Genomic DNA, 19,406 nt, shown 5'->3' with positions numbered 1-19,406 from the left:
CCGTACACTGCCCTCTACGACCGCCATGCAAGACGAGTCCACTTCGACACTGCCGGCCGTTCCACCCACGATCATGTGTTCTGGCGTCGTGCGCCAGCGTGACCCTTGCCTCTTCAGTGGCACGGCCGATCAAGATGTCGACAACTGGCTGTCATCGTATGAAAGAGTAAGCAGCTACAACAAGTGGGATGACTCATACAAGCTCAGTAACGTCATATTCTATCTGACGGACGTGGCGAACCTCTGGTTTCGCAACCATGAGGCTGACCTGTCATCTTGGTCGGAATTTAAAAAGAATTTCGCGGAAGTGTTCGGCCGCCCGGCAGTGCGTAAGCTTTGTGCCGAACAACGTTTACACGATCGTGTTCAGCGCGCTGATGAGACCTTTACCAGCTACATAGAAGACATTGTTGATCTCTGCAAACGAGTCGACCCGGCCATGCCGGAAGCGAACAAAATCTGCTACATCCTCAAGGGCATTACTGAGGACGCCTTCCAGATGCTGGTAGCGAAAGATCTCACCAGCGTTAGTGAAATCGTGAAGCTTTGCCAGAGCTACGACGAGCTCCGCAAGCGGCGCGCTTCTGGGCGCTGCTCCAGTGTGTGCGACGAAGGCGTATCCGCATTACCCCTGAAGGGAGCCCTTCTGAAGGAGCAACTTCTGAAGGGAACCCGCTGAATCAACAGATCAAAGATTTTATTCGTGAAGAGGTCGCACGTCAACTCTCACTCCTTCCCCATTTTCAAGACTCGGGCCGCCTCGTTCCTGAACTGGCTCCATCTTTGGCCCCTACTATACGCCATGTCGTGCAAGAACACGTCGCTGATGTCTTGCCGTCCAACCCCGTGCTGCCACCTGTGACGGCACCTCTCACGTATGCCCAAGTAACGGCTAGGCCACCACCTTCGCCCACGTCTGGCTCCTATGTGCAGGTCCCTGCCTACCGTTCACCGCCGCATGCTGAGCCTTCGTTCCAAGACCCACCCTCAAGATTACACCCACATCCTATGAAACCTTGGCGTACTACGGACAACCTTCCGATTTGCTATGCCTGCGGTCGACCGGGCCATGTTGCACGCCTTTGTCGCCAGCGCCTCCAACCTCCACAGCCTGACATTCGACTTTACCCGTACGATACCGACTCACACTCGCAAATGATTCCGCCCGGTTCTCAATTTGTCTCACAAGATTGCCAAACCTATGCCACTCGTCGATCACATTCTCCTCGGCGCCGATCGCTTTCTCCAATGCTGCAACGTCCTACCAGCACCATTGAGGGAAACTAACAGTCGCAGTTCCGGGGGCAAGAACTGCGCTTGTTTCGAATTCCTCAAGTCCTACGTGTCATCCCGCTAATGTTATCAAAGCTTCTGTAGAAGGCGCCACAGTTCTCGCTCTCGTCGATACCAGTGCAGCCGTCTCCGTCATCAGTGAAGCGCTCTGCCGTCGAATTCGAAAAGTGACCACTCCGATTTCCGACTTTTCGCTCCGCACCGCCTCATCACAGCACATTCACCCCTCCGCATCTTGCACAGCCCGTGTGCTCATTCAAGACGTCTTGTACCCCATCGAGTTTATTGTTCTGCTGAACTGCTCGCATGATATCATCCGCGGATACGATTTTCTATCGACTCATCAGGCTGTTATTGACTGTGCTCGTGCGCAAATTGCCTTCGCCCCCCTCTGTGATGGCCCCTTCTGTGATACCCCTCCCCGCACTGCAAAACTTCTCGTCGCCCATGGCACCGACATTCCTCCGTTTTCTGCTGCCCTCGTACCCCTGTCTTGTGAATGTTCAACTCCTTTGACTGCGATTTTTACACCTTCGAGTCTGTGCTCTTGCAATGTTGCGACCGCTTCGACGCCCTCCGACATTTTCCAACATGCTACTGATGCTGATCTTCCACTTGCGCAACGTGATCAACTTGTAGCCCTCTTGCAGAACTTCGCTTCTTCATTCGACCTTCCTCAAACTGACTTGGGCCGCACGTCTGTCGTAGAGCACACCATCGACACCGGTAAAACCGCACCTTTGCACCACCGTCCCTATCGCGTGTTGGCTTCGGAGCGCCAAGTAATTGCTGATCATGTGGACGACATGCTCCGTCGTGGTGTCATTCGGCCATCCCACAGTCCCTGGGCGTCTCCAGTTGTGTTGGTACCTAAGAAAGATGGCTCCTTCCGGTTTTGTGTCGACTACCGCCGGCTCAACAAGATCACGCGCAAGGACGTCTATCCTCTGCCACGCATCGATGACGCACTGGACTGCTTGCAGGGCGCCGAGTTTTTCTCCTAGTTGGATTTACGATCTGGCTACTGGCAGGTGCTAATGGATGACGCTGACCGCTCTAAAACTGCCTTCATCACACCAGATGGATTACGTGAATTCAACGTCATGCCCTTTGGGCTTTGCAACGCCCCGGCCACATTTGAACGCCTCATGGACACTGTGCTTCGTGGATTCAAGTGGCGAACCTGTCTTTGCTATCTCGATGATATCATAGTCTTTTCTACCGATTTTCAATCCCACCTGCTCCGACTGAAGGACGTTCTCACTTGTCTCGCTACCGCCGGCCTCCAACTGAATCTGAAGAAGTGCCGCTTTGCTGCTCGCCGACTAACTATTCTAGGTCATGTCGTTTCTAAGGATGGCATTCTTCCCGATCCCACCAAACTTCGTGCAGTTGCCGAATTCCCACGCCCAAAATCACTGAAGCAGCTACAAAGTTTCATCGGTCTGTGCTCCTACTTTCGCCGCTTCATCTTAAATTTCACCTCTTTTATTGCTCCTCTCATCCAGCTCCTCTCCGGCAGCTCCGACCTCTCCGCATGGACACCCGCTTGTGATGACGCCTTCAACACTTTACGCCGTCTTTTGGTTTCGCCTCCCGTCCTCCGCCACTTCGACCCGAATGCACCAACTGAGATTCACACTGACGCTAGCGGTATTGGGATAGGCGCCGTTCTCACCCAACGCAAACCTGGTATCCGAGACTATGTGGTGGCATACGCAAGCTGCACCTTGACCAAGGCAGAGTCCAATTATTCTGTTACGGAAAGAGAATGCTTGGCCATTATTTGGGCCATCGGCAAATTCCGTCCGTATGTCTATGGCCGACCATTTTATGTGGTCACTGATCATCACGCTCTTAGCTGGCTGGCGTCCCTCAAGGACCCGTCCGGCTACCTTGCTCGCTGGGCTCTTCGCCTCCAAGAGTATGAAATTCGTGTCATATATCGCTCAGGCCTCAAGCATACTGACGCGGACGCTCTTTCGCGCTCACTGCTGCCTCCCTCTTCGTTGTCTGATGAGATCTGCGCCTACGATTTGTCTTCGCTTGCCACTATCGACATGCCCATGGAACAGCGGCGCGACCCGTGGATATCTACACTTCTGGACTTTCTTTCAAGTCACTCTCCAGGTCGTTTGTCTAGGGCGCTTGCCCGCCCAGCTCACCACTTTTCAATTCATGACGGGCTGCTCTATCGCCGCAATTATCTTCACGACGGAAGGAAGTGGCTTTTAGTCATCCCCCGTCATCTCCGCGCCGAAATTTGTGCTGCTTTCCATACTGATCCCCAGTGCGCCCACGGTGGAGTGTTGAAAACCTACACGCGCTTGCGTCTACGCTTCTTCTGGCGTGGCATGTACCGCTTTGTCCGCCATTTTGTCCGCTCTTGCCAGTCTTGCCAACGCCGAAAAACTCCTCTCAAGTCTCCTGCTTCGTTGCAGCCGTTGCCCTGTCCTGCCCATCCGTTTGATCGTGTCAGCATAGATCTATACGGTCCCCTTCCTACAACTTCAGCTGGCAACCGCTGGATTATCGTGGCAGTGGATCATCTGACCCACTACACTGAGACATCATCATTGCCCTCTGATTCCGCACGCGACGTGGCTGCCTTTATTCCGAAAAACCTGGTTCTTCGCCATGGTGCCCCTCGCGAACTGCTCAGTGACCGCAAACGCGTTTTCTTATCAGACGCTCTTGAGGCTCTCCTGAAAGAATGCCGCATCATACACCGCACCGCTACCTCGTACCACCCTCAGACGAATAGACTGACAGAACGTTTCAACTGCACCCTCGGTGACATGCTGGCTATGTACGTGAACACCGACCATTCCAATTGGGACCAAGCTCTACCGTTTGTTACTTACACATATAACACCGCGACACAGACCACTACTGGATTCTCTCCATTCTTTCTCCTTTACGGGCGCGAGCCACCCTGTACTATGGACACACTTTTTCCCTACCGCCCTGACGTTTCCGAATCTTCCCCGCTATCCGATGCCGTCACGTACGCAGAAGAATGCCGTCAGCTCACCCGCTCTCACAACAGAAAATCAGTGGCAACAAAAATACCTCCGTGATACCGGCGAAGCTTCGTCATATCTCCCGAACTCTCTGGTGTGGCTCTGGGTGCCCTCCACAACCCCTGGCCTTTCAAAGAAGTTTCTTGCTCGCTACCACGGGCCATATAGGGCCCTCCAGCAAACATCTGCAGTCAACTACGTAGTTGAGCCCGTCACGGCCTCTGCGGACTTGCGTCGCCATGGTCGTGAAACAGTTCACGTAAACCGATTGAAGCTATTCTATGACCCCGCTGTGCTTTCCGCGCCATAAGTCGCCAGGATGGCTCCTTTTTTTACCCGGGGGGAAAATGTACTGTGATAGTCAGCACTTCCGCCATCGACATGCCAGTGCGTTGTGCGATGAAGACAAAGAAGAAGTACGCTGGGCTCGCCGTTGCAAGGTCCTCTCCTCACAGCTCTCCATCTGAGCGTCAATAAACGCCCTATTACAATATTCAAATGTGGCGCCAAGCCATTGGCTAATGAGGTCATTTTCGCCTTTACTTTCTCATTTTTGTCTCTAATTAATTACCTAATTAACTTATCACCCTAATTATTACGTCACCATCTATCGATTGACACCACTGATTAGCCTCTACGACTTCTCAATTACTCACAACTGCTGCAGACATGATTTTGCGTGTATTACCTCTAATTAATTACCTAATTACCTTATTGGCTTAATTATTATTTCAGACACAACATTATGACACCCTGTATCGATCGACACCACTCATTAAGCTCTAACACTTCTCAATTACAACGGCTGCAGATAACTTTTACATTATTTGCCTATAATTATATACCTAATTACTTATTGGCCAAATTATTTTTTCAGCAGCAACATTACGTCAGCCTCTATCGATTGGCACCACTCATTAACCTCTACCACCTCTCAGTTGCTCGCAACTGATGCGGACACAATTTTGCACCCTGCGGACGCGGTCTATGGACAGAAATCTGTTAACACAGCGAAGTAATGCTCTCGCATTAAAAATCTACGTGCAATAAATAGCACAAAAAAAAAGAGACAATTATAGAGGAAACCATGCCATCACAAGCATTGACTGCTAGCTAGCTTATATATCAGGAACTACACAGATATATATAAGTGAAAAGCCCACAAATGCAAAGGAAGTGCAGTGATGTTGCAAACAATAAAAATAATAGAGACTTTAAATTAGTGTACAAATCCTTATCTATGCTAAACACAAGAACTGCACAAGATATTGTATTCTATGCCACATTTTAACCGCCAGTTCAGCATGTGCAAACAGATACGTAATAATAATGATTAAGACAATGACATGTGGCTATTAACGCTCTAGCCCTAAGCAACAAAAGAAAATGTGACAGATGGTAACACCATCTCATTTTTGCTGTAAAAACCATTTTTGTCAACAAGCTGACACATCCCAAGATAGACGAGATGAGATGAAACAAAAGCCCCATAACCAATTTAAGTGAATGCATTGAAAAGTGCAGAACAGTCAAACCCACATACATAACAATACCTGTTTTAACAAAATATTAGATAGAACAATAGGCAGCCATTGCACCGTTAGGTTCGCCATCTGTTCTGTAGTAAAATAAACCACTTATTACGATGATGCCATATTATATTATCAGTTATAAAAATCAAATATGGTGAATGAAAGTCAACAAACACGCGGAAACGCGGCGACCACAAAAGCACACGTGTATGCAGACACGCCGACAATGCTGGTGCAGTGACAAAAAAAAGAAACAAAGCAAAAAAATTGGGTCAGAGCTTCACAAGCCAATGCGTTGGTTGGGTGTGCCAGGGAAGCTTGCATGCCGCGGAGATGCAAGGGAGGATGGAGTGCTTCTTCACACGAAGGAGGAGGGAAGGCTTAAGGCACTTCTAGGCAGAATTTGAGCGCTCCCGCTCGAGACTGTCCATGGCCCAGGGTACTCACATCCTCTCTGCCTCTGCACAGTGGAGCAGTCCCTTCTGAGGATGCGCTGACCGTGGAGCGCTTCACTATCCTCCCCTATTTGCTTTGTAAAGCGCTTTGCGGTTATGACACAAACCCCCGCCTTTACAGTCAAAAGAGGCGCGGGATCCCCTTTACGGTTACCCGCCGCCACTCTATGAGCTTAGAGAACACATTTAAAAGTTAGGTCGGTCAGCCCGTGAAGCACGTGTGTCGGTGTGTGATTGAGGAATAAGTTCAAAAAGGTCACTTTCTTTTACAAACAACTAAATGTTTATAAATAGCAGTCCGAATTACACTGCATAATAATAGAGTACAATAAAAAAAAATAAAACAGCACAAGATATTGATAAAAGACGAAGAATTAAATGACAAGAGAAAAAAACCCGACAATGAACAAAACACTGTGATAAAAAGACTATAAAGATAACAAAGCAAGTATTCTAGATATAATGATTATGTGTAAAAGTTAAATAGGAAACACAGCATAAAATATTACTAAGTCAGGTAAAGGTTAACAAGAAAAGCGAAAAATAATGTTTGATTGAACAACAGTCTGTGACAAATGCAATTTTCATGGCTTTCTTGTTTGTTGAGGCACGGCTGCTCAATGGAGGCGCACTTGGTGCGGCCCGTCACGTCGCGCCTCAATGGCTGGGGAAGCGCGTATTGGGAGAAGTTACAGTTTCCGCCATCATTCTCCGTGGGGGCGCCACCACTCCATGATGAGGCGCCGCCGGCACGGACGAACAGACGACGCGGAAGGAGTGCGCTGGCTGTGTTGGCGCGTGTTTTCGTTTTGACTACTCAGCATAACTGCATGGTTCTGATAGTTCTACATGCGTGTCATTGATGCCTGTGTCAACAGCGTCCTAAGCGTATGCAGCACCATGCCAGGCAACTGTTGTGTGCCGCTGTGCACCACGAAAGCAAGAAAAGATCGGCTACCATGTGTTCCCGTGCGATTCACAATGTCGAGCAGCATTGCTGAAAAACATATCTCGGGAGGGCTAGGACGGAAAAGGAAGTCGGTGGGAGCCGAGTGACAAGTCACTGGTATAGTCACTGCACTTCACAGATGACGATTACAGGAAGAACATAAAACTGCAGATCCTGCTTCCTTCGTGTTCCCGAACTGCCCACATTACAAGTTAAGTTACTCACGCCGGTTTAAGTTGAGCCAAACAACCTTGAAAAACTTAATGTGCGCAGGCCAATATATATATTGTGAGCACAGCACGTGAACTTTCACCTCTTTCATCTGTATAGATCATCATTGTCATCGCTGACTGCTGCTCGGAGCATCGCGCGCTGTGTGCCAGCTGGTTCTGAAAAAGAACAGACGTTTCTGCAAGTGCTGTACCACAAGTGGCGGAGGTGCGATTCGTATTCCCCACCTCTCGCTTTAGACCCACCTACCGTTCTCCCTGGAGCTCCGTTCAGGCCTTCGCTTGCGTCAACGGCACTGTGCTATGGATGAGGGCAACGGTGCTCGCTCACCCCCGGCGTCTCCTGCTCCTACTGCGGCTGCCCCTGCCTGGACAGTCACCAGTCGCCAGCGCGACTCCCAAATCTTTGCTGGTCTTCGCGGTGAAGATGTCGACGACTGGCTCGACAACTACAACAGGGTCAGTACATTTAACCGCTGGGATGACGCTCATAAACTGCTCAACATCGTCTTCTACTTGACTGATGTCGCCAAAACCTGGTTTCTCAATCATGAGGATGACATCGCTGACTGGCCTACATTCACGGACCAGCTAAAGAAAATTTTCGGCACTCCGGCTGGTCGCTCAGAGCAGGCGAAGAAAAAACTTGAAGCTCGTCTCCAGCAGACCGGCAAGTCCTATACGTCGTATATCGAGGACGTTCTGGCCCTTTGTTGCTGTGTCGACGCTGCTATGCCTGAATCTAAGCGTGTTTGCCACTTAATTAAGGGCATCAACACTGCTGCTTTCAATGCCTTCGTGGTTAAAAATCCGTCGTCCGTGTCTGACATCACATCCACATGTCAACGTCTGGACCAGCTACAGTTGTGCCGCCTCGTGCAAGACCCCAGTGATGGCGGCTCCCTTATAGATGGAAATTCGCGGTCCCTAATACGCACCATGATCCGAGAGGAGCTCTACGGCCTCACCAACCCCTCTGCTGTATCTCCAACTCTTCCGCCAGCAACGGTGAACTTGCGCAGCATCATCAAAGATGAACTGACGAATTTCAACTGCACTGTGGCACCTGCCCAACCTCCCACTGCCTCTCAACCTCCCTCGCCGCCTCCTATCGCCTCCCAACATCCCTTTCCAACCTATGCCGAAATTACTCCACGTCAACCCACCCCGCCTTCCCCGACTTGTTCGGCACCCGTGTGCGGTCACGTCACTGCCATGGCACCATATCCTACAGTGCACCGTCCTGTTACAGCCTGGCGCCCCTCCCGCCCTGTGTGCTACTATTGTGGGATACGTGGCCACATTGCCCGTGTCTGCCGCTGCTGCCAGCATGACGAGCAACGGGGTTATGCTCCCTTTGAACGTGCCCGCGTGCGCCAGCCTGATGATTCTACACTGCCCTACTCAGACTTTTACCGGTATTCTTCCTCTCCTCCGAATTCCACCGATGTTTCACGGCCCTCGCATCCTTCCCGACACCGATCCTCTTCGCCTTTTCGCCGCATGTCACTGCTTCGTCCTGCCTCGCAACCCTTCCAACCTATAACGAAAAACTAACCGAAGCAGTTTTTGTAGGGAAAGCTGCTTCGAGTTCGAAATAGACAATTCCTTCTGGGCAACCGTCGAATATGTTAGTAGTGATTGTTGAAGGATTCTACGTTGAGGCCCTCATCGACACCGGCGCCGCTTATTCCGTCATGCATTTCTCTCAGCGTTCTCATCTGCGCAAAGTTCTAACGCCATACATCGGTCCGCCACTTCGTGGAGCTAATGGAACTCTTATGAAATCCACCGGTCAATGCACAGCATGTGTCCTCATCGATAACCAGCGGCATCATATTGAATTTATTGTGCTCCCCACATGCGTTCCATCTCATGATCTTGGGTTGGGATTTCTTATCGTCGGCGTCCGCCCTCATCTCTTGCCGTGAGCGCCTTATTCATCTTGCGGACCCCGATATATTACAGACTTCTGATTGTTCACCACCACACGTGTTCGCAGCAGTTGATTTCGTTTTGCCCCCAAGACGCGAGCAGCTAATCATCGTGGCATTGGACTACCCTCTTGATGGCGAGGCCTTCGTTATGCCCGCTCCTCGGTGGACCTCCGACGGCCTAGCTCTTGCCTCGTGCCTTACCTACTTCTCCCGTGGTTGCGCAGTGGTTGCGGCCCTCAATACAACTCTCCAGCCATTCTTACTGCCCAGAGGAGCCACAGTTGGGTTTATTTTTGACTGCGATCCCGTTTCCCTCAACACACTTTCCAGTGCACCACCGCCTGCTGCCAAGCCTCCATTTCCGACATCCTCTGCGCTCGCAGCCGCCATCAGCCCTGACCTTACATCCGAGCAGTCCACAGCTCTGCTAGACGTCCTCTTGCGGCACCGAGAGTCTTTTGATGAGTGCGTCTCAGCATTGGGGAAGACCTCCGTCACCTCTCATCGCACAGAGACGGACGGCTCTGCTATTGTTCGACGATGACCGTATCGTGTTTCAGCAGCAGAACGCAAAGTCATTGAGGAGCAAGTTGCTAACATGCTTGCTCGAAATGTTATCCGGCCATCCACGAGCTCTTGGTCCTCACCTGTGGTTCTCGTTTGAAAAAAAGATGGCTCAGTCCGCTTCTGCGTGGATTACCGGGCACTTAACAAGATCATGCGCAAGGAGGTTTACACTTTGCCTCATATTGATGACGCATTAGACTGTCTCCAAGGCACTGAGTATTTCTCCAGTCTCGACCTCCGCTCGGGATACTGGCAAATTCCTATGCACGATGCAGACAAGGACAAGACTGCCTTTTCTACCCCCGACGGTCTCTACGAATTTAACGTGATGCCTTTTGGACTCTGCAAATGCGCCAGCCACCTTTGAGCGCATGATTGATACCGTGCTTCGCGGCATGAAATGAAAGACATGCTTATGTTATCTCGACGACATCATTGTCTTCTCGTCAAACTTCGCTCCGCACTTACAGCGTCTCACTGAAGTCCTCACGTCTCTTGCCCAGGCGGGGCTTCAGCTGAATACCAAGAAATGCCACTTTGCTAGTAAGACCATCAAAGTACTCGGCCAAGTCGTCAGTAAGGCAGGAATCCAGCCTGATCCCGAAAAAATTGCGGCTGTTGTTAATTTTTCTCGGCCCCAACGTCAGAAAGATCTTCGCAGCTTCCTTGGCTTAGCCTCCTACTTCCGCCGTTTTATTCGGAACTTTGCAACAATTGCGGCCCCGTTACACAAGCTCGTGTCTTCCCAAGTGTTTTACACCTGGTCCACTGAATGTGAAGACGCCTTCAAAGCTCTCAAGCAGGCACTCACTTCCACTCCTGTGCTTCGCCATTTTGACGCTGACGCGCCCACCATACTTCACACAGATGCCAGTGGCCACGGTATTGGCGTGGTTCTCTTGCAACGCAACGCAGTGTCTGAAGAGCAAGTCGTCGCATACGCCAGTCGTACGCTTACTGCAGCTGAACGTAACTATACTATTACTGAGCAAGAGTGCCTCGCCGTAGTTTGGTCGGTTAAAAAATTTCGACCTTATTTGTATGGCCGCTACTTCACCATTGTCACAGACCATCACGCACTCTGTTGGCTGTCATCGCTGAAGAACTTATCAGGTCGACTGGGTCGCTGGGTACTACGTCTTCAAGAATACACCTTCACCATCACTTATATATCTGGGCGAAAACACCTCGACGCTGACGCCCTCTCTCGGTGCCCTCGACGCGGCCCCACATACGGTCTCCTCTCCCTCCTGCCATCCTAGTCAGCCTTCTGCTGGCCACCTGAATGTTGCACCCATCGCTATAGCCCCATTCGAGAACAATGTTGATTTCTCGTCCCTGCAGCTGACTGACCCTTACTGCCGCACAATCATCGCTCGCCTCCGTGGAGAATCAGTTGTCCCAAACAGTCGCTTGCGCCGTCAGCTTCATCGGTTCCGATTTCACCATGGAACACTTTACCGCGACGTTTATCACCCTACGGGTCAATGCTGGGTACCCATTGCCCCTCGCTCCCTTCGTTTTAAAATTATGGAGGCTTACCACGACGACCCCACTGCTGGAAATTTAGGCCACTTTAAAACTTATGACCGCATTAAGAGCCGCTACTTTGGGCCTGGGCTTTCTGCCAGCGTCGCCAAATACATTTCATCATGTCCATCTTGCCAGCATCGCAAGCATTCCACATCCCCTCCTGCTGGCCTATTGCAACCTCTACCTTGCCCATCTGTGCCTTTTGACACGGTTGCCATTGACTTGTTTGGTGCTCTCCCTTTGACGTCAGACGGCAACCGTTTTGCTGTCACTGTCATTGACCATCTAACGCGGTACGCTGAAACCGCACCTCTTCGCTCCGGTGCCGCCTCCGAAGTCGCCGATTTTTTCCTGTGTGCAATAGTTTTGCGTCATGGTGCTCCTCGTATTCTCATTAGCGACCGTGGAAAGACATTTCTTTCTCAAGTCCTTGAGGAAGTACTGCGCACAGCCAACACCGTCCATAAGACTTCTTCTAGCTGTCACCCCCAGACCAATGGACTCATCGAGCGGTTTCACTGCACTTTGTCCGACGTGATATCCATGTATATCACTCCTGATCACCAGAACTGGGACGTTTTACCTTTCGTCACCTACGCCTACAATTCCACTGTTAGCGCACTACTGGTTATAGCCCTTTCTTTTTAGTTTATGGCCGTCAACCATCGACAGTATTCGACACTACTTTCTTCTCTGCTCCCTCTATGTCTGAATCTCTGGGCGAAGAGTTTGCCACTCGTATGGCCCAGTGTCGCCAACTTGCCCGTTTGAACACTGAAGATGCTCAACAAGAACGCAAAGCCCTGTGTGATCAACGTCATCGAACTCCCTCCTTTTACCCCGGTGATGAAGTTCTCCTGTTGACACCAATCCGCATTCCTGGCCTGTGTGAGAAGTTCTTCCATCATTACATTGGCCCTCATACAGTACTCCAACAAACGTCTCCAGTGAACTATCGCGTTATTCCCTTGCACACCGTCGCAGATCGACATAGTTGCTCCGAAGAGATCACCCACGTCTCGCGCATAAAGCCTTTTGCCCGTCGTCCCTCATCCCTGTAATCAGCGACCAGGGTGGCCGCTCTCTTATCGGGGGCATTTGTGTGAGCGCAGAGCGTGAACTTCCACCTCTTTCATCTGTATAGGTCATCATCATCATCACTGACTGCTGCTCGGAGCGTCGCGCGCTGTGTGCCAGCTGTTTCTGAAAAAGAACAGACGTTTGTGCAATTGCTGTCCCACAATATTTTCCCCACTTGTTATAGCTACACTTTATTTCCTTCTAGACAACCCCCCGTGTCATCCTGAAGCATGTGTGTTTCAAGATAGCTCCGCCACGATCACTTTTATGACAATGATATCAAAATTGTATGCATTGCACAACATCGCATAAGTGAAGCCATGGAGACACCAAGAGGAGCCGCTCCATTTGTCAGATGACGAGCGATTCTCTTGGTTAGAGTTAGAATTTGCCATATTGAAGACATTCAGGGCCAAGAAGGCACGTCGAAGCAAAGGCTAACCAAACAAACGTACGAAGCAACAATCATGACAACCAACCAGATTCACAGTGGCGCAAATTAAGTACCTTGTTGATCACATCAAGTATCTTACAACAATGTCTTCTGTGTGCCTTACTGGTGCATTGCATTTGACTGAATCTAATTTTCAGCTTCCGATACGCCCTAAAGCAGGCCCTCAACAGCGGACCTGTAGTATCGCTTTTTAGAAGCCTAAGGCAATTCAAAGGCGGGAATGACAGAGCTGATGCAAGGGCTGCAGTTTTCATCTCGGAGAAAATATTGAAGGTACCACTAGCAAAAAAAAAAAAAGTCGACTGAGATTACACACATTTTGCCATGCTTTGTGCAGGTTGGCATCTTGCAAGCATCAAAGTCTACAAATGCACCTATCAACAATTAGGCAGCTATAAAACTTGGCATTCGTGATTATGAAAGTCTTACCTTGCCAACTGACATCACGTCTGCCGCGAGAGTTTTCGAGTCAGCTTCGATTCATTCAGTTGTGTGTGAACCAGCAGCTGACAGAGTTAGCACCAACTGCATTCTTGGCTGGTTACCTTGCACGTCCATTTGAAGAGAAAGTATGAATGTTTTATAGAATCTCATGCAACATTTTTATTTATTCTGTTTTCAGTGCCTAGCCGTGTTTTCATTATCTATATATCACCAAAGTTTAAATATCTTCTAGTGCTTACTTTAGGGTGTCAATAATTTCATTTTATTAGTCTTCATCCTTTTATTAACTTTGTGCCTTGTGATTCCTGCAAAACCCTGGACATCAAAATTCTTGATGATGGACGCCTAAGGTATCTTAAAATCACCATGCACCTTTGTTAGCAAGGTGATGAAGTGCCCGGAGGTCAGAAGAAGCAGCAAGCTATGCAACATGTTTGTTTCATCCCTTCTTCCCTATTCTGTGCAATTTCCGGAGTTGATTTGTGATAGAGAAGACCGCAGTCACACTAAGGACCTAACCAAACTAATGCGACCACTGCTGGCCAACTGGACAGGCAACATCAACCTGACAGTGGAAAAACTCGCGCTTGCACATAAACCTTAATCGAGGAAAGTTCTTCGCTTGTAAAATAAGCTTGCGTGTCTTCTGTGCATCACGTGACTTCATAATCAAACGAAAAAAACAATTGCCTGAGCCTGCGGGCATGTCGATGAACTGGCTGTCTTGTGTTGTTTCTTTTGCAACAGTTTGTGTTAGCTAGTATGTTTAGGGGGTGGTACCCACTTGAATATTATTTCCAGTGAAAACGGAGGAACAGGTTGAACAATAATGTTGAACGCTACGTCCTGAATTGTAAGTTTCCAGAAAAGTCAAGGCTGAATAAATGGCCCCAAACCTTGTTCCGATTTCAGGATTGCATTATTTTGAAACCGGGACATATCTAATACGTCATTACAGTGGCTGAAACGCAACTAAATGGGTGCCCACTCAGCAAAGCACAAGACTGCCTCGATTCTCCTTGCAAACGGAAAACCACGAATGACTTGGAAAAGCCCAGTGATGATGATATGCCGCTATCACCTTATCAATAGCAAACTTGCACGTAGCATCACATAATGTATGAAACGCCGCTCATAAATCCTAAATTGAGCAAGCGCCGGCCGCGTGGACGCGAAACGAACGAACTGCCACGGCCGCTGCACGCAGTTCTTCACCCGGACTCATCACGGAGCGGTGGCGATGAGAACTAGGCGCAATATGGCTCTTCCGGGCGACGCGACGGGCCACACCCAAGTGCGCCTCCATTGAGCGGCCGTGGTTGAGGCATCGAAGGCTGGGTTGCTCAGTAGCGGAGGCCGTACAGGTGCAGAGAATGATGTATCGATCGCGGACCCAAAGAAACACAATACGCTTTCCCAGAGCACCGCGAGAGTGGCCGGAAGTCTGAATTTCCCCAGGCGCACTGCCGAGGGCGTTCTGTGGTCGGTTATTTTATACACTCAGCTTCTGCGCCACACCCGCGTCAAGGACAGGTGGTCACTGCCCTGCCGGCGTGCTGAATCTTGTTCAGAGGAGCAGCAGGGTGCCGTGAATTTCGCTGTATATCTGAGGCAAAAGATCCTGCAACTTCCGCTGTATTGTAGGTGAAGCAGCTTGTGACACTGCGCCCCCCACTGAAGAATATTGCCCTGGAATATTCTAGAATTCCACAAACGTTGAGAACGAAGTTATTACGCCCCTCTATTGGGGCGTAATAAGCACTGAAGATCGTTCGTCACTCACTACCATTCATGACGCGCACCATATACGCATTGATCAGAACCCCCACAGCACCACAACACTGTAGTTCGTCAGTCATGTCTTGAGCACATGTCGCAAGTCACAGATCACTGGTAACAATCAAGTGAGCACAAATATACAGGCACATCGTGTATGATTTTCATTACACAATCAACACAATGCAGCTAGGTAGTAGTGCAAGCTGAATAACTATCCCAGCCGGCTCATGTAATCTGCTCCCCATTCTCACTGCCATTAATGTACTTGACACGGAAGCTGTATTCCTGAAGCTTAATACTCCAGCGAAGAACGCTGCTGTTCGCAGATTGTTTTTTTTTATAAACTTTAAAGGCTGGTGATCCGTCTGTACGAGAAACCTTCTCTTGTAAAGGAAGACTTGAAATTTCTCGATTCCTAAAATGAGCCCCAAAGCCTCTTTCTCAGTGGTTGAATCGGCTACCTATTCAGGGAGCAACTTGCGGCTCGCATAGGCAACTGGGTGCAGGATTTCGTCATACGATTGAATCAGAAAGGCCCCAACACCTCTATCAGAAGCATCCGTTCGCAGGACGAATTCCTTGTCAAAATCTGGACATTTCAGAACTGGTGCCTCTGCCAGTTTTTCCAGCAAGTTCTTAAAAGCCCCATTTTGCTCAGGGCCCCAACTTATGACTGAAGGTTGACCCCTCCGTGTTAGATCCGACACAGGACAGGTCAGGTCAGCACAGTTCCTAATGAAATCGCGGAGTAACCCGTGAGTCCTAAGAAGGATCGGACCTGCTTCCTTGTTGTCGGACGTGAAGCTTCTTGTATCTTCTGTAGCGTCTTGGAGAGGGGCGACAACTCTCCGGATGCAATTTTGTGGCCCAGGAATGCGACGGTTTCCATTCCAATCTCGCATTTGAGCGGTTTGATAGTGAGACCAGCCGCTTCAATTCAGACAAAGAACCCGTACAATGTTTGACGATGCTGTTCCAATGTCGCACTGGCAATGAGTAAATCGTCGAAGCAGTACACCAAGTCGGCACTATCGGCCACGATGCTCCGCATCAGCTTCGTAAAAATGGCTGCCGTCATCTTAATACTGAAGGGCATATATCGGAATTTAAAGCGCCCCAAGCCAACCGTGAAAGCAATCATCGCTTTTAAATCGGGTGACAACGGTACTTGTCAATATACCTTGGATAAGTTCAGCTGGGAAAAGAATTCCTTGCGCCCTACCGAGGCGATAAGGCCGTCCACACGTGGTAAGGGCTCGGCGTCGTCTGCGAAGACCTCGTTTAGCTTCCGAAAGTCAATGCATAGCCGATGCGTCCCGTCAGGCTTGCGTACTGCGATCACAGGGGAGTTGTAGGGCGGCTCTGATGGCTCAATGATGTCTAATCGGAGCAAGTCGTCAGCTTCTGATGCAATTGCCAGTCTCAAAGCGTACGGTAGCGAATATTGCTTTACACTTATCGGCCCGTCGCTCTGTAACTTCAGTTGGCACTCAATCAGCGTGGTCTTTCCTGGAAGTTCCGAAAATATACCTTCGTACTGTTGCAGAAGTTTCTTGGCTTCATTCTGCTCTACGTTGGTCAATCTCTAGGAAATGTGTACATCCCTGATAGACTGTGTCTGGGAGGGCTTAGGAAGCTCTATCTCTCCAGCGTCCGTGCCTTCTGCCACTATTACTGCACCGACAGCTGCCATGATGGTGTTTTCTTTTCTTTGCTGGTATTTTTTGAGCATGTTGATATGGAATATTTTTGTAGCATGGCCCAAATCCACTTCATAGTTGGCATCGCCCTTGTGGCTTATGACCGAAAAAGGATCCTTCCATTGCATGAGCAGTTTATTGTGCTCTGTGGGAAGAAGAATAAGAACCTTCTCTTCCGGTTTGAGTGAGCGTTTGCGGCTCTTAATGTTGTAGTAGTGGCTATAACGCTCTCCTGCATGCTCTAGCTCTTCGTGGGGAAGTTTACAAGTATTCTCCAGTCTTTTCCGTAGAGCAAGCACTTACTCGTACATAGTTCGCAACTCGTCAGGAATGGTTGCATTTGTCTAAAGCTCTTTAAGTACAGCCAGGGGTCCACGCACATTTCGCCCATATAACATTTTGAATGGAGAAAAGTGGAGGCTTTCTTGGGGTACTTCTCTGTATGCAAATGAAAGTGGAGCCAGGTAGCGATCCCAATCGGTCGGTCTCTCTTGACAAATGCGCTTGAGCATTTATTTAAGTGTGCCGTTAAATCGCTCAACTAGGCAGTTTGATATCGGGTGGTAGGGAGAGGTATGCAGCTGTTTTACAGGCAACAAACGGCTAACCTCTTTCATTACTTCGGACGTAAATTAGCGCCCCCCGTCACTGAGGACTTCTCTGGGCACTCCTACACGGGAAAACATTTAGACGAGTGCTTCGGCTACCCTTTCGGTCTCGATGCTAGGAAGCGCAACTGCATCAGGGTACCGAGTGGCATAGTCCACTATGGTCAGGATGTACCGATTGCCTTGAGCGGACTTTGGGTTGAGTGGGCCAACAATGTCTATCACCACCCTCTAAAACGGGGTCTCAATGACGGGCACTAGAACCAAAGGCGCTCGTGTGGTGTGACCCTTCGGAGTTGTGCGTTGGCACAGATCACAAGAGGCAACGAACTGCTTAGCGTTGGCCTGCATTGCGGGCCAGAAGAATTCTGCCTGAAGTTTCTGTTGGGTTTTCTTCGCACCTTGGTGGCCTCCCATCAATCCATCATTTGCCAGCATGAGAATAGCTGATCTCGGCGACGTATTTCCTTTGAAGGGCGCCGTTAGCAATGAAAAACTGGTGGCTACCCTTTCCCTTTTTCGCTTGTGGCGGGCCTACGCGATCGAAGCATGAGCGTAGGGTCGCGTCATTCTCTTACATTTGAACCAACTCTTCCCAGCAACACTAGGGAGGCCTTGCAGGACTTTAAGCTTTTTCAGCGTTTTATCCGGCACTATAGTCAGTGCCAGACGAGATTCAGTGGCATCCGAAATGGGTGCGATGCTCTCGGTGTCAGGCGCTAGATCTTCAACGTTTACTTCAGTGGATGTCGTAGTCTCGCTTTCTGTTGCCTTGTGCCAGTTTGGATCAGGGTCGTCTGCTGGCCTAGCACCTTCCACATTTCCCAGCACCAAATCACACAGGGGATTCTCCATACACTTATCGAGAAGTCGTCCCTTAAAGTATGGGGTGTCAACATCGACCCAAGCTTCTGGGAGCATTAGGACTGAGCGGTCAAGTAGGTAAACTGGAGGCTTCATATCGAAGATATCTTCATTCCGTACTAAGTCCTTCCTTACCACCACCGTGTTGCAGCCTGTGTCTCTCAGGACTGGAATTGTCTGGCTCCCAGTCATGCCGACTATGACAGGTAAGCATTCCCTGACTGCGCATTCTTTACTGGTGAAACCAGCGTTGATGACGGAGATCTTCCCTCCATCCTTAAGTTCTAGGTATCCGTTCTCCACGCATACTGCAGCAGACTCCCAATTTTCTCCTCTCTGTTTTGGTGCCCCATTTGCCCAGCCTCTCCAGATTGGATGACCTGGCTTTCTGCATTTGTGGCATTTCTTGGGCGGTCCCAATCCGTCGGAGGGGATGGCCCGGCAATTTTCGGGGCGGTGTCCGGTGCGTGAACAAATAAAACATTTCTTTTCATCGCTGCCCTTTGCATCCAACGATTGAAACAAATTTTCTTTCTCTCGGTAGTCTTGGAGACGGCGTTTTCTGCCTTATTCTTCGGGGTGCTTCGCTTTCCGAAGTTTGACCAGCCATGGGCCTCCACATACTTTTCTACCCTTGCTACTGTTTCCGAGAAGGATGAGTCCTTCTTTTCTTTTAAAAACATTTGCAGCGGAGTGGCACAGTTAGAAAGGAACTGTTCCTTAAGAATCAGGCCAAAAGAGATTTGCGTACTCTGTTTTCACGCCCAACAGCTCTATACATCTGTCTAGGAAGTTCTGTAGATGCATCTCAAATTGTGAACACGTTTCCTCGTTCCGGGGACTAGCAGACCTGAATTTTTCTCTGAACCCTTCCTCTGTCATATGGAAGCGAATCATGAGTGCCTGCCGGAGCTTGTTGTAGTCTAAGCACTCAGACGCAGACATGCGACTAAAAACG

At 49.6% G+C, this 19,406-nt stretch overlaps 1 protein-coding gene across 1 annotated transcript in view; it reads right to left on the bottom strand.

Annotated features, from left to right (window-relative positions):
- LOC146209923 (dnaJ homolog subfamily C member 2) overlaps window positions 1-19,406 on the bottom strand; it is a 122,319-nt gene that overhangs the window by 79,256 nt on the left and 23,657 nt on the right. The window lies entirely within an intron of this gene.

The sequence above is a fragment of the Amblyomma maculatum genome, chromosome 1 (assembly GCF_055883805.1).
Source record: "Amblyomma maculatum isolate TAMU_Amacu chromosome 1, ASM5588380v1, whole genome shotgun sequence".
Classification (NCBI taxonomy): domain Eukaryota; kingdom Metazoa; phylum Arthropoda; class Arachnida; order Ixodida; family Ixodidae; genus Amblyomma; species Amblyomma maculatum.
This window is presented reverse-complemented; position numbering and strand designations above follow the sequence as displayed.